Genomic DNA, 18,252 nt, shown 5'->3' with positions numbered 1-18,252 from the left:
TTCTAATTTTTAAATATGCTATGGTAGGGAGTTGGATAAAAGATGAAACACTTGATGTGAGATAGCTAGAGTACGAGGTGAAGTTGAGGTTCGTTCACCCTCCTGAATGTGAAAAATAAGTAACCAAATCTATATATGCATAATATCCTAAGCCTTTGCATTATTTTCATAGCTTCTTGTATGTTCTCGATCGAGTAAATCATACCTTATTTTGAGCATTTCAAATTATCTGAATTAGGATTGTTTTTATAGCACTTCTCCACTCAGCTATATCCCTTTTATAAAAGAAAGAACCAAACACTTTCAAGGCTAAAGGAATGCCTTTAGCATGACTTACTACCTCTAACGTTAACTTCTTAAAACGCTCATCTGAAACTTCTTCTTTGAAAGCTACGTATTGTTCAAACAACTGAATGTAGCATCATTTCAAGTAGTGTAGGGACTTCATACACTACATTCTTCCCTATCAGATGTTTGTCTATGTAATCTATGTCATCAGCGACAACTAAAACCTTCTTAAAACAAAGTCTACGAGCGCTCCTCCCATCCTCCTTATTATTCACACAATTAACTTTTTTCCATTAACAATTCTGAGAAAAAGATAGTTTGCAAGGAATGCATTTCACATTTGTTTTCTTTGATATCCGCAAGGAAACAAATGTTGGGTTTAGCAAGGTGTGAATGGAAAATAAAAAGAGAAAATGGAAAGTGGAAGAACCAATGAAAGTGGGGGAACCAATTTTGGAGGGAAAAATGAAAAGTCATTGCAAAGTGCAAATGAAAAGTCATTTTTACCATATTGGTAGAAGAAAGGAAATTGTTGTCCTTATATTAGGAAACACTTCCCTTAGTTCTTAAAGGGTTAAGAAGAAGGTGCCCCCTCGCGTCGTCGTCACTCGCTTGGCTTCAGCTTTGGCTTTGGCTTTGGCTTTGGATTTGGATTTGGCAAATGATGTGATTGATTGATAATATTTTTTGGACAAAATTTATTTAATCAGTCTTGTTAATTCAATTCTTTTCTCTTATAAATTAATTCGGAATGTTAGTTAAATAACGGAATTAATTTCGCAACGAATTATTTGAAACTCGCGCATAACGGTAAAATTCGTTTGAAAGGATTTGTTCCTTCCGAAAAGTCGTAACTTTTCCCAAAGGACACAACGTTCTAGAAAAAAATAGGTCTGAACAGATTTGTCTGAACAGACGCATTCCTTGCTGCTAATGGCTATAAATAAGAGGTCGTTTTCATTTTTCAAACACTGAAAATTTTTTCCTCTCTGCATACATTTTCTTACATAAACAAAATTGTCGATTGACTGAGTTTGTCTGTGCTCTTGTTGTTGTTCTTGCGTTTGCCGAAGTTATTGAAGTTTGAGGTACCGCTACTTCTCTAACAGGTTAATCCATTTTATCTTAGGAGGAATTAATCTGCAACCTTGGGTACAGTGAGGGAATTAAATTTCTTAAGGAAACACAGTGGTTTCTGTGGACTCGGATTAAGAACATTCTATCTATTTCATCTTTTTTCTATTTCTATATTTTTGACTAACTTGAATACAGGAGATAACAATCTTAAGAAATTTAACAGTTTCTGCATTTGAGGTTTCTGGAGATTAAAACCTTTATGGTTTTCTACTCTGTTTTAATTTCTAAAATTCATTCGATTAACGATTAAAAGAACATAAAAACTTTATCGTTAAATCAGAAACAGTATGTGTAAGAATTTATTCTTTACTGTTAGTATTTCACATACTAAAATTGTCTGCCATTTGTGACAGAAAAATGACTAATTCAAGTCAAGTAAATGTTGGAACAGTGAGTGCTGCAACAACATCAGTGAGTGCTACAACAACATTGGTTGCACACAATCGTTCAACTGCTGCCCTAGCATCGACTGAGAAACCTGCAAAGTTTTCTGGAGTCAACTTCAACAGATGGCAGCAGAAGATGTTCTTTTATCTGATTACGTTGAGTCTGCAGAGATTCATTAATGAGAACGTTCCTATTATGTCGGATGAAACTCCGCCTGAAGAACTATTCTTGGTAACAGAAGCATGGACACATTCTGATTTTTTGTGTAAAAATTATATTCTGAGTGGCCTGCAGGATGATCTGTACAATGTGTACAATAATGTTAAAACCTCAAAAGAACTCTGGGATGCTTTAGAAAAGAAGTACAAAACAGAGGATGCCGGAATGAAGAAGTTCATTGTGGCAAAGTTTCTGGACTATAAGATGATAGACAGTAAAACCGTCGTCACCCAAGTTCAAGAATTACAGGTCATAATCCATGATCTCCTTGCTGAAGGTATAAATTTATTTAATGCCTATGTTGGAAATATTAAGTCTATTCTTAATACTCACATAATCTTTAATGTAGGATTGATTGTGAATGATACTTTTCAAGTGGGTGCCATTATTGAGAAGTTACCTCCGTTATGGAAGGACTTCAAAAACTACTTGAAACATAAACACAAGGAGATGACTGTTGAAGATCTCATGGTAAGGCTAAGAATCGAAGAGGATAACAAGACCGCAGAAAAGAGGTCATGTGGTAATTCAGCAACATCTGGACTAAATATTGTTGAAGAAGATCCCACAAAATCAAAGAAAAGAAAGAAAGCATTTGGTTCAAAAAGCAATCCTCCTAAGAAGAAATTCAATGGAAGCTGCTTCAATTGTGGCAAACGTGGTCATAAGACTACTGAATGTCGGGGTCCCAAGAAGGACAAGAAGAAGGATCAAGCAAATTTGGCTGAATCCAAAGGAGAGATGGACGATCTTTGTGCAATGCTTTTAGAATGCAACTTGGTTGGAAATCTAAGAGAGTGGTGGATAGATTCTGGTGCCTCATGTCATGTTTGTGCCAACAAAGAATTGTTTTCATCATATACTCCAGCACCTACAGACAAGAAGTTGTTTATGGCAAACTCCGTTGTTGCAAAGGTGGAAGGAACTGGCAAAGTCCTCTTAAAGATGACATCGGGCAAGGTGGTGACTTTGAACAGGGTCTCGTATGTTCTGGAATTGCGAAAGAACTTAGTTTCTATACCAGTTCTGACTAAGAACAGATTCAAATGTGTATTTGTTTCTGATAAAGTTGTAGTGAGTAAGAATGAAATGTATGTAGGAAAAGGTTACCTCACTGAGGACCTTTTTAAACTCAATGTAATTGTAGTTGATATGAATAAAGATTTTGCTTCTTCTTACTTGCTTGAGTCTAAATGTTTATGGTATGAACGTTTGGGACACGTTAATAACAAAACCTTGCGAAAACTGATTAACTTAAATGTATTGCCTAAATTTGAGTGCAATAAATCAAAATGTCAAGTTTGCGTTGAATCTACGTATGCTAAGCATCCTTATAAGTCTATTGAAAGAAATTTATATCCCTTAGAATTGAATCACACGAACATTTGTGGCATGAAGTCAACACCAACATGTGGTGGGAAAAAGTATTTCATTGACGATTGCAAATGATGTGGTTGATTGATAATATATTTTGGACAAAATTTATTTAATCTATCTTGTTAATTCAATTCTTTTCTCTTATAAATTAATTCAGAATGTTAGTTAAATAACGGAATTAATTTCGCAACGAATTATTTGAAATTCAAGCGTAACGGTAAAATTCATTTGAAAGGATTTGTTCCTTTCGAAAAGTCGTTACTTTTCCCAAAAGACACAACGTTCTGGAAAAAATGGGTCTGAACAAACGCGTTCCTCGCTGCTAATGGCGATAAATAAGAGGTCGTTTTCGTCTTTCAAAGACTGAAAAAAATTTCCTCTCTGCATACATTTTCTTACATAAACAAAATTGTCGATCAACTGAGTCTATGTGTGCTCTTATTGTTGTTCGTGCATTCGCTGAAGTTATTGTAGTTTGAGGTACTGCTACTTCTCTAACAGGTTAATCTGTTTTATCTTGGGAGGAGTTAGTCTGCAACCTCAGGTACAGTGAGAGAATTAAATTTCTTAAGGAAATACAATGTTTTCTGTGGATGCGAATTAAGAACATTCTATCTATTTCATCTTTTTTCTATTTCTGTACTTTTGACTAACCTGAATACAGGAGATAACAACAAATAGCTTCAAATTGATATGAGAGTGTATCAAAAATGGATCTTGCTATTGTTGTTTTACCAACTCCCGGCCTGCCCAGATTCCCACAATCAGAATGCCACTCATTTGTAAATTGTAACTTTGCTAGTAGTGATCTTATATTCTTTAAATGAGTATTTATTCCCACAAGACTTGTAGTATGTGTATGTAGTTTTCATATTATTCCTTCAATTTCAATTCATGTGTTTTTAACTCACCCGTCACGGATATCGAGTTAATATCTTAAATAGTCACCCAACTAACAATTGGTTTCATAGAAAGTCACTCAACTTCGTTTTATAACCTCAAAGTCACTCAACTATGAATTTTTATCATAGAAAGTCACTCAATTTAAGATTTTTCTCATAGAAAGTCACTCAACTTTCTTTTATAACCTCAAAGTCACTTAACATCAATTATTTTACCTACAAAGTCACTCAATTATTGATATTTCACTTAGAAAGTCACTTGACCAATTTGAATAAATTTTTAATTAAATTTTGTTGAAACACAAATATTATTTTAAAATAATTTTTTTAAAAAATAATAAGATGCTCATTTAATTATTTTATTAAATTATGTAGAAACACCATTCTCGTTCTTTGCTTTGTCAATCCACAAAGAATATTTACAAAATAGTATTTTAACAAATTAAAATAATTAAAATGAGTATCTTATTATTTTTGAAAATTAGTTTATAACAAAAATTGTGTTTCAACAAAATTTAATAAGATATAATTAAATGAGCATCTTATTATTACTTTTAAAAAAATTAGTTTAAAACAAAAATTGTATTTCAACAAAATTTAATGAAAAAATCTTTTAAGTTGGTTGAGTAACTTTTTAAATGAAATATCAATGGTTGGGTGACTTTGTAGATAAATTATTCATAGTTGAGTGACTTTTAGGTTATAAAAGAAAGTTGCGTGACTTTCTATGAGAAAAATCCTTAGTTGAGTGTCTGTGAGAAAAAATCTATAGTTGAGTGACTTTGAGGTTATGAAAGAAAGTTAAGTGACTTTCTGTGAAAACAATTGTTAGTTGAGTGACCATCTGAGATATTAACTCCACGGATATCATATTCGTTTAGTTTCGTAGCAACAATTATGGCATCCCTCCAACCTTGCACTTCTGCATCCCCTCAACATCATCCTTATACTTCGATTCATGTTTGGCAAATGCTTCTGCAAAGCTATCACTTTGGTATGGAACATGTGATGGATCCACATATATAATAGATTTTGTCCTTTTTTCACTAACAAAAGCCATCAAAAAATTAAAATGATAAAAAGAATAATGCATAAGTACCCCTAAACTATGACGGAAATTTCAACGACACACCTAAACTTAACTAGGATTTTATCCCCCCCCCTCCCCAAACTATTTTAAATGGAATAAACACACGTGGCATAGAGAGTGTGTACACTCTCTGAAAGACAAGTGAAGATAGAAAAAAGTTTGACACATGTACCTTTTTAATTGGTCTATTTAAAATATCTTTCATTAATTTCTTTTTTTTTTCACTTTTAATTATTTTTTAAAAATTTGATGTTTTTTTTTAAATAAATAAATTCAAAAGTGTTCTTTAATTTTTAATGTGTTTTTTTATGTTTTAAAATCAAATTAAAAGGAAAGACAAAGAAAATGAAAAAAATCAATAGAAAAAGAAAGAGAAAAAACAATGAATGAAGGTTAAAAAAAGGAAGAAAAAACTGTTTAAATAACAGGCAAAAAGTTTTTGAAAAATAATGTATGTATTCAATTAATTGAAATAAAAGATAAATAAAATAAGAATATTTAAAAAGATTTTAAAAAGATTTAAAATATTTTATTTTTTAAAATAAAAAAATAAAAACTAAATATATACACACTTGCAGGGGCGTATACAGGAGGGGGTCACCGGGTTCACGTGAACCCATGGTCCCCTCCCGAAATCATATATAGTAGTGTTATATTTTTTAAAAATATTTAAATATAGATGCGTGAACCCAGACTCGAAGTATCATATAATGTAGTACGATGATGATTGGGTGCACCTCTCTAGGTGACGTTAGAAATTTGAATCTTTTATCTATCTTGTTTTAGTTTTCTTTCTAAGATTTTGTAACTAGTTTGGATAAATAAAAGTTAATTTTGGACCTATGATTTTAAAATTTTAATGGTTTTCAGTAAAAAGAATCTAACCGATAAAATTTATGTCTTAGATCTACCTTTTTGTAATAGTGCACCCATTATCTGTAAATCATGAATACGCCTCTGCACACTTGGCGGATGCATGTTGTGCAAACGCAACGAACTTACCTAATAATAATCATGTGTGTAAAATAATAAAATCAACCCCTATATATAGGGAAAACCTATCCCAAATAGAATGGGGTTTAAATCCTACTTTTATGGAAACTTTAAACTAGGGAAACTTTAAACTAGAAAACTTTTAAACTAGGAAACTTTAAACTAGGAAACCTTTTAAACTAGGAAACTTTAAAATAGAGAAGTTTTTAAACTAGGAAACTTTGACTTAACCATTTAGCTTTTTGGGCTCCTTTGTGGGGCTTCGTGTCGCCCAATCTTCTTCCATTTGGGCTTGGACTTGAACCACAAAATATGTGTAGCACCTACTCCATTCTTCTCCACAATTCTTGGACTCATTCTTGGGATTTTCTTCCATGATAAGCATCTACTTGATTTTCCATTGAAGCCCAACGACCTTGGCTTGTAACTCCTTGAGACCTTGATGGTCTTCTTAGGGATTCTATAGCCTCATCTGTGCCCTTAGAGATATCATCCTCCTCTTCTTGAAAATAATCGTCCTCGAATTAGATCCTACATCAAACAAGGACAAGTCAACAACATTGAAAGTAGCACTTACTTGATACTCACCGGGCAAATCCAATTTGTAAGCATTGTCTCCAGTTCACTCGAGAACTTTGAAGAGTCCATCGTCCTAAGGATAAATTTATACTTCCTTTTTGTGGGAAACCTTTCTTTATGCATGTGAATCGAAACTAAGTCTTTAGGCTTAAAAATACTTGATTTTTCCATTTGTTTCGTCGTAAGGAAACTTGTTTATTCCGACTTTCAATGGCCAGTTTAGTTTGTCCATGTATCTTCCTCATCATCTCACCTTTATTCTTTCCATCAAGACTAGTAATATCATTAGTAGGTAGTGGCACTAAATCAAGGGGAGTAAAGGGGTTAAAACCATAAACAACTTCAAAAGGAGAAGACCCAGTAGAAGAATGAATAGTTCTATTATAAGCAAATTCCACCAAAGGCAAGTGATCTTACCAAGAAGTTAATTTATCTTTCAAAACATCCCTCAACATGTTCTCTAAAGTTCTATTCACCACCTCAGTTTGCCCATCAGTTTGTGGGTGACAAGAAGTAGAAAATAACAATTTGGTCCCTAACCTTCCCCAAAGAACACACCAAAAGTGACTTAAAAACTTAACATCCCTATCACTAACAATAGTTCTAGGTATGCCATGTAATTTCACCACCTTCTTAACAAACAAATCAGCCATATGAGAAGCATAATTAGTTTTCAAGCATGGAATGAAACGAGCCATCTTGGAGAATCAATCCACCACAACAAAGACATTGTCCTTGACCTTTTTAGTTTTTGATAAACCTAACACAAAATCCATAAAGATATCTATCCAAGGAGAAATTGGAACAGGCAATGGAGTATACAACCCGTGTGGTAAAACACTAGATTTAGCATGTTTACATTCTAAACATTGTGCACAAAATAAACAAAGCAAGAGAAATGGAGATAAGGCTAAGAACCACAAAAGGACTGATTGGGCGCTACCACAACCGATTCCCCATATTTCTCATTCCTTTATCAAGCCTCAAGGTCCAGAAATGGAAGCTTCCTTTACTCATGAAGTCATTGAAGAAGTTATTCAGGATCTCATTCAGTTGTTTTGTGAAGTAAACATGGTCTAAGTTGGTGAAGGTTCAAGTCATGCCGATGTGCAACTCGTGGGCTCAGGTGTTGAGCTAAACAATTGGGAAGCCACTCCTTTCCCCATAAGGAAGGAGTCTTGGTAGTTTGTTTTGCTACTCTTTTGTATTTTGTTGTTGTCAGGGTTGTTATCCGAATATTTGAAAATGTTTTGTATTAGTGTTAACCCTTCTATCCTTTTTTTCAACTTCAATGAAATGAAATTCCAATTTCATAGTAAATCTTTGTCTTTTCCCCTCCCCTAATTCTTATTCTCCATTTTCCAGTTCTGTATATGCCGGCTTTGATAACATGACATGCATGCGAAATTCACTCCCAGTTCTCAAAGAGTTGTTTATTCTTGAATCACCGAGTCAAGATGTTGAATACGATGAAGAAGAGGCTTTTAGGGAAATAAATAGGGAATTGGAACATTTTGAGGACAAACCTAAGCCTAATCTTAGGGAAACCGAGGCAATCAATTTGGGAAGTAATGAGGAAGTCAAAGAAATAAAAATAAGTCTTCATGCCAAGAAGGAAGTTAGGGATGCCATAATACAACTTTTGTTTGAATACAAAGATGTATTTGCTTGGTCTTATGATGACATGCCAGGTTTAAGTGTTGATTTAGTGGTCCATAAGTTGCCCACTCATCCTGATTTTCCACTCGTCCAACAGAAAAGAAGAAAATTCAAACCGGACGTGAGTGAAAAAATCAAGGAAGAAATCATGAAACAACTAAATGCAAATGTGATCCAAACCATTCGTTACACTATTTGGTTGGCAAATGATGTTCTTATGCCGAAAAAGAATGGAAAGACAAGAGTTTGTGTTGACTATCAGAATTTGAACAAAGGTAGTCCAAAAGACAACTTTCCCTTGCCCAATATCCACATTCTAGTTGATAATTGTGCCAAACACGAAATTCAATCTTTTGTGGATTGTTATGCTGGGTATCATCAAATCTTGATAGATGAAGAGGACGCTGAGAAAACTGCTTCCACCACTCCATGGGGACTTATTGCTATAGGGTCATGCCATTTGGTCTTAAAAATGTTGGGGCAACTTACATGAGGGCTATAACCACCTTGTTTCATGATATGATGCATAAAGAAATTAAAGTATACGTTGATGACGTAATCATCAAGTCTAAAACACAAGTTGACCATGTGCAAGATCTGAGAAAATTCTTTGAAAGAGTACGGAGATATGATATCAAGCTTAATCCAGCAAAATGTTCATTTGGAGCTCCATCTGAAAAACTTCTGGGTTTTATTGTTAGTAGAAGGGGAATCAAATTGGATCCTTACAAAATAAAAGTCATTCGAGATTTGCCACCCCCGAAAAATAAAACCGAAGTCACGAGTCTACTTGGGAGGTTGAACTACATCAGCAGGTTTATTACTCAATTCACAACCACTTGTGAGCCCATTTTCAGACTTTTGAAAAAGGATGTTGCTGTCAGTTGGACTGAGGATTGTCAACAAGCTTTTGAAAAATCAAGGAGTATTTGTCCAATCCTCTTGTATTGGTCCCACCTGAACCTGATAGGCCTCTCTTTCTATATCTTTCAGTGACAGATAATTCCTTTGGGTGTGTTCTCGGTCAACACTATTCCACAGGCAAGAAGGAGCAAGCTATCTATTACCTGACCAAGAAATTCACTAGTTATGAGGTCAAGTACACCCTTTTGGAAAGGACATGTTACGCCCTAACTTGGATAGCTCAAAAGTTAAGGCGTTACCTTTTGTTCTACACAACTTACCTCATATCAAGGATGGATCCTTTGAAGTACATCTTTCGGAAGCCAATGCCAACTGACAGACTCGCAAAATAGAAAATCTTGCTCACTGAATTTGACATTATATATGTCACTAGAACTGCAATGAAAGCTTAAGCTTTGGCAGACCACTTGGCAGAAAATCCAGTCGATGGCGACTACGAACCATTGGATACTTATTTTCCAGATGAAGAAATTAACTTAGTTGAAGAAGTGGATCGATATGAAAATCAGGCCTAGCAATTATACTTTGATGGAGCAATTAACAAAAAAGGCACAGGGATTGGGGCAATTCTCATATCGCCCACAGGGCAGCATTACCCTGCAACGGCTCGACTTTGTTTCTTCTGTACAAATAACACAACAGAGTATAAAGCTTGAATCATGGGTCTAAATATGGCAATAGATTTAGGTGTGCAAGAATTGATTGTGTTAGGATATTCTGATTTGCTTATTCGGCAAGCTCAAGCGAATGGAAAACTTGAGACCTCAAGCTTCTTCCATACAAACAATGTGTGGAAGATCTTAGCAAAAGGTTTAGGTCCATTGAGTTTAGATACATCCTCAGATTTCATAATGAATTGGCAGATGCCTTGGCAACTTTGGCTTCAATGCTTCCATATCCTGGAAACACTTGCATTACTCCCTTGGAGATTCAACTTCAGGACCAACATGGCTATTGTAACACTGTGGAAGCAGAATCAGATGGTGAGCCGTGGTACCTAGACATTAAGAATTTCTTGCGAACAGGGAAATGTCCCGATTATGCCAATGGAAGCCAAAAAAGGACTATTAGACGTCTGGCTAGTGGTTTTTTTTTTAGCGGGGAAGTTTTATATAAACGAACCCCAGATCTGAACTTATTGAGATGTGTGGCTGTTGAAGAAGCCGAGAAGATCATGAATGAAGTACATGCTGGGATATGTGGACCACACATAAATGGCTATGTCCTTACGAAAAATATACTCCGAGCATGATATTACTAGCTTACCATGGAACGGGATTGCTTTCGCTTTGTGAAAAAATATCATTAGTGTCAAATTCATGGTGATCTCATTCATTCACCCCCTTCAGAGTTGCACCCCATGGCCACTCCTTGGCCCTTTGTTGCATGGGGAATGGATGTCATCGGACCAATTGAGCCAAAAGTTTCTAATGGACATCGATTCATTTTGGTCACAATTGATTACTTTACCAAATGGGTGGAGGCGATCACTTTTAAAGCAGTCACTAAGAAGGCGATTGTGGATTTTGTCCATTCGAACATCATTTATCGATTTAGTATCCCAAGAGCTATCATAACAGATAATGCTACAAACCTTAATAGCAATTTGATGAAAGAAGTATGTGAGCAGTTCAAAATTGTGCATCACAATTCTACTCCATATCGACCAAAAGCCAACGGAGCTGTGGAGGTTGCCAACAAGAATATCAAAAAAATTCTCAGGATGATGGTTCAAGGCACCATACAATGGCATGAGAAGCTACCTTTTTCACTTTTGGGATACTGCACAATAGTCCACAACTCGATTGGCGCAACTCCTTATTTGCTGGTGTATGGGACTGAGGTTGTGATACCAACGGAAGTCGAAATTCCATCTCTTCGAATTATTGTCGAGGCTGAAATTAAAGATACTGAATGGGTCAAAACCCGACTAGAGCAGCTCACATTAATAGATGAGAAACGATTGACGGCCGTTTGTTTTGGTCAGCTGTATCAGTAAAGGATGGCTCCTGCATACAACAAAAAGGTGCACCCAAGACACTTTGAAGTAGGTCAACTAGTCTTAAAGCGCATTCTCCCGCACCAAGAAGAAGCCAAGGGAAAGTTCGGCCCAAATTGGCAATGTCCATATCTTATCAAGGAAGTGTTGTCCAAAGGAGCCTTGCACCTTACGGACGTGGAGGGAAAAATCACAAGCATGATTGTTAATGCGGACACAGTCAAAAAATACTACATCTAATGCGGTCTAAGATACCGTGGCAAGTTTATAGTTGAGAGAACAAAGGCATCTCTTTAAAAAAAATCAAAAATCCTCTCTTTGAAAATTTGAACTACGTTTGACTTAATTCCGAAAGGATACGTAGGCAACCCTTTAGGGTTCGGTCATACCGAAAAAAAATCAATATTCCAGTATTTATAGAAAACTATGGCATTTTAAAATTATTCTTTTTGATAGAATAATGTCAAATTGTAATTCTGTTTATGATTTTATTCTAGCAACCGACATTTTGATCAACTCTAAGAATGATAGATTCAATATGTCTTGCACGAACAATTGATCATCAAAGACAACATTGTTGAAAATAAAAACTTTTGAGTGAAAACCTTTGTGAGTACCATAAGTAAAAAAAAATAAAAAAAAATGAGAGAGCCTCATTGATGAAAACCCTTATAGGCACCATAAGACGACAAGAGAGAAAATCTTATCGGTGAAAACCCTTACGGGCACCTTAACATAAAAAAAGAGAGCATCATGAAAATGACTAATGGGAAGAAATCTGCAAAGATCACCATTTCTCAATACCTCTGCATGAAGAATACATAGATCAGTTATAAATTGTTAATGGTTCAGATTTTGAGAATTAGACAACTCAAACGGATACGGGGTCAAGTCCAAAGTGCATGTCAAAGTTCAGTCAAAGTTGACATATGCCTCCAGGTAAGTTCTCTTTCTCATTTTTCTTCAAAAAGGAATGCCCTAACTTAAGTTTATAGTCTTTCTTGATCCAATTTTTCACACTCTTAAGTCTGATATTTTTCTAGTATTTTCAGTATAATCTCTTGACAAAATAAGGTAAAAGATTGCAAAGCTTACTACGGGTTTCCAAAAGTAAAGTTGAGTATCCGAGTTGACATGCCATCGAGCAAGGACTAAAAACACCCTAGATCTTCACTGAAAACTCATGAAGGAACATGATATAGTCTCTTAAGTCATGAAAAAAAAATTCAAAAGGAAAATTCATTCTTTGGGACATCAGTCTCACCATGATATTTGATAGTACCAAAAAGATCAAGGTCCCTGAATTGACAAAGAGGAAGCTTCAAAGGTTGTTCAACTAAGGATTTGGAGTAGAGTTGGAGAAATTGGTCAGGAGTATGGTCAAGTCACCGGAGCATCAAGGCCACAAACCAACCACCACTTTAAACTAACAATTTTCTCATTATTTTGCTCAACACAGGAACAAAAGAAAATGTGGGATTACAAGTCAAAAATGAAACATCACAAAAAGGAAGTTCTCCAAAGTCTTCACATGTTTGTTGTTTCATCTCATGATATTTGCATTCTTGCCTCTCAATTCGAGAACTTCGGGCAATATGCACCAACCTAAATTTCGTGCAATATGCACACGTCCTTTATTTATGTTCAATACACACCATCCTTTATTCATGTGCAATACGCACCAGTCTGAATACCGTGCAATACGCACCAATCTGAATTTCGTGCAAATATGCACTTGTCCTTTATTCGCTTGCAAAATGTATCAGTCTTTCTTTCATGAGGAAGACGTACCAATCAAAATCCCATGCAATACGCATTGATATTGTATTCATGTGCAATACACACTAGTCTTCTTTCATGTGCAATGCGCACCAATCCTTATTCACATACAATACACATCAATTCTCTATTCATGGGCAATACGCACCATATGTATATGCTAGGCAATACGCACCAACATTCATAGATTATACGCAGGATATTCACATTTTTGGGGATACAACCAATCTAAGGACAATATACAAAGACAATACGTCTTATTTGAAACTCTCAGGGCAACAGGCCCCACTTTTCCTTTTCTTTCTAGGGTTATACGTCCTAGTTCAAGATTCTCATTTTTTTCTTCTCTAAAAGAAACACATCCTTTTTGTGTTCTTCATTTTGTGATCTTGAGTTTTGAGTATCAACTAGGCCTGGCAAGGAGACCGGGTCGGCCCGCCCCGGCCCGCGACTGGTTCGAGAACCGGCTCGCCGAACCCGGTCCCGTATATTTTGGCGGGTTGGGAGGGGTTCGGGATAGTGGACCGGTTAGGGGCAGGTTCACCCTATGGGCCCGGTCGACCCGTCCCAGCTGAACCGGCCGGTTCGCGGGATCACCTTATTTTTTTTTTGAATTATATCCGTTGGGGCAACGGCTAGTGGGCCCCCCCAATAGATTTATTCACCTTTTTTTCCTTTCCCAACACCCCATACCACCCCTACTTTTAATACTTTAATTTAAACCCTCAAGTTATCATAAATACACTTTAACCCACTTTTAATACTATAAATACCCCTCTATCCCTTATTATTTCTTACAAAATTAATTATTCTCTCATCTATTTTTTATATCCTCTCAATCTTAAGTCTCAATTTTTTATTCCATTTAAGTCTCATATTATATCATAATACATATATTTCAATTCTAAATTTTCATATTATATCATAATATATATAATTCTCATATTTGCTATCAGGTATTGGAGTTCCAAATTACAAGTTACAACAAACTACAAGCTTCAAGAATCGGTTATAACGTTTGCTATTAACGCAGACGTTTGGTACATTCGTTTCATAATATTTATATTTTACTTTTCGTCATTAATTTTTGTGTTATTATTATTTTTATATTACACTTTACATATAATTAAATATGAGTTCTAACAAAAAAGATAACGGTAAAGGAAAAGAGAAAGAACCAAGTGGCATTAGTAAATTATTTAATTTTAATAAAAAAAGTAGTAAGGAAAAAAATAAGAGTAAATGTGGTGGTACTTCTTCTAAATCAATGTCTAGAGTTAGATTTAATACAATTGATTCTACTTATGTTGATAATACTTCTTATGATATTGATTCAAATGCTCAACTCGATCATGAACTTTTACAACAAATTTATGGTGATATTAATCTTTATCTTGATGAAAATTCAGGTGAATAAGTAGAAGTTGGTTCGGGAGAAGATGAATTAGAAGATACACCTACTAGTCCAGTGACAAAAGTTCCAAATGAAACTACAAATTCAACGGAGCAAAATTCTGGACGCCCACCCCTTATACCTCCTACAAGGGAGAAGGTGAAGTATCAACGCCCTAAAACTTCTGTTGTGTGGCAATTTATGACTTTAGATAAGGAAAACTCTATTGCTATTTGTAATAAGTGTAAGCAACCTTTTAAACATAAACAAGGTGGAGGTCAAGGTGGGACGGGGGCTTAAATAGACACTTGTTATCTTGTGTGCCGATTCAATATAAAGAAGATAAATCATTAGCTGATAGAAAAAAAGGAATTCCAGTTAATGATTTTGATATTAATGTTAATGAATCGGTAGGGGCTTCTAACATGGTTCAAGGAAAATTAGATCCTTCTAACCCCCGTGGTCCACTAACACAACGTAAATATAATAAGGAAAGAGATCGCAAAAATTTAGTTAAAATGGTTTCTGTTTGTGGTTTACCTTATAGTTTTCCTTCACATCCCGGTTTTATTGAATATATTCAACAAACTTATAATCCTAATTATAGAGGTTTTTCAAGAAATACTGTTAAAGCTGATGTTTTTGTATATCAAGGTAAACATTGTCAATATCTTCGTTGTATATTTAGCATATTAGATTGTAGAGTGTCTATAACTTCGGACATGGGTCAGTGTGAATGGACGTGATTATTTAACTATTACAGCACATTGGATTGATAATAACTGGAATTTGCAAAAAATAATCGTAAGTTATAAAAAATGTGTAGAGAAATAAACAGGTGCATATTTAGCTTCAAATATTTTGAGTGTTCTAGATTATTACATGCTTATTGATAAAGTAATGTCTGTCGCATTAGATAATGCATCTAATAATACAAACGCTGCTAGTATGTTAAAAGTTAGATTATGTACAGTTGATGTTAATGCTTTTCATGTTAGATGTGTTGCACATGTATTAAATTTAGTTGTACAAAATGGTATTTCATTATTTAAATGTGGTTGTCTGAAAATTGAATATGTTGTTGCCTGGATTTTTTATGCTCATAGACCTGCTAGAATTAGGGAATTTAATGAGCGTTATGTACTATGTGATTTGCCACCAAGAAAAATTCCAAGACATATTAAAACAAGGTGGAATTCTTTTAGAAATGTTTTTAGTTGCTTACGAATATAAAGGACCCATACAAATGGTGTTTAATGCTCATAATGCTGACCCATTAGACAGAATTTGTGAAGAAGATTGGGAAGAAAGTAATGAACTATTAGAATTTTTAAGACTTTTTTATGATGCTACAACCATGTTTTCTGGATTTTTTATCCTACTATTTCACCAGTATTAATAAATATTTGTGCTATTTCAATTCAATTTTCTAGATACAAAAAAAATTGAAAAATTTAGAGTTGTAATTGAAGGTATGATTGAAAAATTTTAAAAATATTTTTTTCCTATTCCTCAAATTTTTTTAACTGCTACTTTACTTCATCCTGACTATAAATTACGAGGTGTCCAGGGACTTGTTGACACTTTTTATGATACTTTAGAAATTTTACCGGAAATAAATCCAACTTGTGAAATGTGTAAGTCTAGCATAAAAGTAGAAGCAAAAGTTTTGTATGAAAAATATAGAACTACAGGAAATACTCAAGGAAAAGTTGGTCAAACTTCTAATCCTCAGAGTAAAGCTTGAATTTCAAGTTATATGCAAGGTTTTCTTGGTCTTAATTCTACTAACCGTGATGATTTTGAAGAATACCTTAATCAATCTTTAGAAACAGTGGAAGACGGAGATGGCAATGAAGACATATTAGCATGGTGGAGGAGGCGGAGCGTTGCATTTCCAATTTTGAGCAAAATGGTTCGTGATGTTCTAGCTATTCAAGCTTCATCAGTTGCATCAGAGGTTGCTTTTAGTGCGGCAAGGTTTCAACTTGGCGATCATAGACATTCATTGGCGGAAGAAAGTTTGGAAACATCAGTTTTATTTAGAGACTGGGTCAACGCTGAGAGGAGGAATTCTAATTTGCCAAAGTTAAGTTCCAAACAAGAAGCTTGGATTAATGCGGTAATTGGATCTAGTGATGATGAATTAAAGTCACATGAGTTTCTAGCAAGTTTGCCAACACCGGAGGATGTCTAGAATTGAATTTTAAAGGACAATACAAATATTAGATTACATCCGAGAACTAATTGAAACAGAACCCTTCCTAGAAGGTGGCTGCGTAAATTAGTTACTCATCTAATATTTGTAACAAATATTAGTTTTACATATGAGAACTTATTGAAACAGAACCCTTACTAGAAGGTGGCTGCGTAGATTAGTTACTCCACAAATATTTGTAAATTGTAACTTCTAAGTTCTAAGTTGCAATTAGATTTTATTGAATAAATTTGAAGGCTTTATTCAAGTCTTTTTTATATAACTATTGTCTTGCATTTTAATTTTAATATATTCATACATATTTACATATGTACTAAACTAACTTTAAAATACTTAATTTAAAAATCGAAATTTCAAGTTTAAATTACTTTAAAATATTTAAAATACAAATTTGAACTTCTCAAATTTGAAATTTGAAAATTGAAAATTGAAGTTTGAAATTTGAAAGTTGAATTTGAAATTTGAAATTTGAAGTTTGTAATTTGAAGTTTGAAATTAAAATTTGAATTTTGAATTTTGAAATTTGAAAACTTAAGCATTATTTATTAGCTAAAAATGTTATTGAAAAAAAATCAAATAAACTAAAAATGTTATTCAATAACATATAATTTCAATACAAATAAATAAGTATATAAAAAATAAAAAATCCCCCGTCCCTTCCCCTCCCGTCCCCCCAAAACCCGTCCATCTCGTATATATAGTGGGACGGGATGAGACTTATTTTTGTCCCCCCAATCTCAGTCCCGGCCAAATCCCACCAGCGCCGTCGCCCTTCGTCCCGTCCCCGTCCCCTTGCCAACCCTAGTATCAACTACCAACTCAAGTTAAAACATGCTCCTGAGAATAATCCACAAGCCGCCAAGAGAGCATGAAGATCAATCTCAGAGATAACGCACAAGCCAAGTCGAAGATCAAGACGAGACCCTAAGAAAAAAACACCAAGTAGGGATCTTGTAACTCTTATAATGTAGAGAGGCATAGTTCTCTAGCTCTTTCTTTGTAATTATAGACAGTAGATGATGACAAGCAATATGAAGCAATCTTTTGACCACAATTTCTGATAGTTTCGGCTATCAAAGTTTCTCGAACTACACTAACATAATTTCCTTTTAATCAAGGATATGTAGGCAACCTCTGAAGCAAGGTTCGGTCATCTTTTTCAAAAAGGCTTCAACAGAGTTTGAAACAGTAAAAAATTATCCACTTCGTTCACTTTCTTTGCTTGAAAACTCTTCATGTTTCCAAGCAAAGAGGGGCATGCTGTGAACACCTAATTTTTGACGTGTTTATTTACTCCTACAATACATA

At 34.7% G+C, this 18,252-nt stretch overlaps 1 protein-coding gene and 1 pseudogene across 1 annotated transcript in view; both read left to right on the top strand.

The window, feature by feature from the left end:
- Nucleotides 1-18,252, top strand: part of LOC125867885 (acetyl-CoA acetyltransferase, cytosolic 1) — a 934,067-nt gene that overhangs the window by 433,371 nt on the left and 482,444 nt on the right. The gene's annotated exons all lie outside the window — the stretch shown is intronic.
- Nucleotides 10,215-10,807, top strand: LOC125868477 (uncharacterized; annotated as a pseudogene).

This window comes from Solanum stenotomum, chromosome 6 (genome assembly GCF_019186545.1).
Source record: "Solanum stenotomum isolate F172 chromosome 6, ASM1918654v1, whole genome shotgun sequence".
Taxonomy (NCBI): Eukaryota; Viridiplantae; Streptophyta; class Magnoliopsida; order Solanales; family Solanaceae; genus Solanum; species Solanum stenotomum.
Note: the sequence above shows the minus strand (reverse complement) of the source record. Positions and strands in the feature narration are given on the sequence as shown.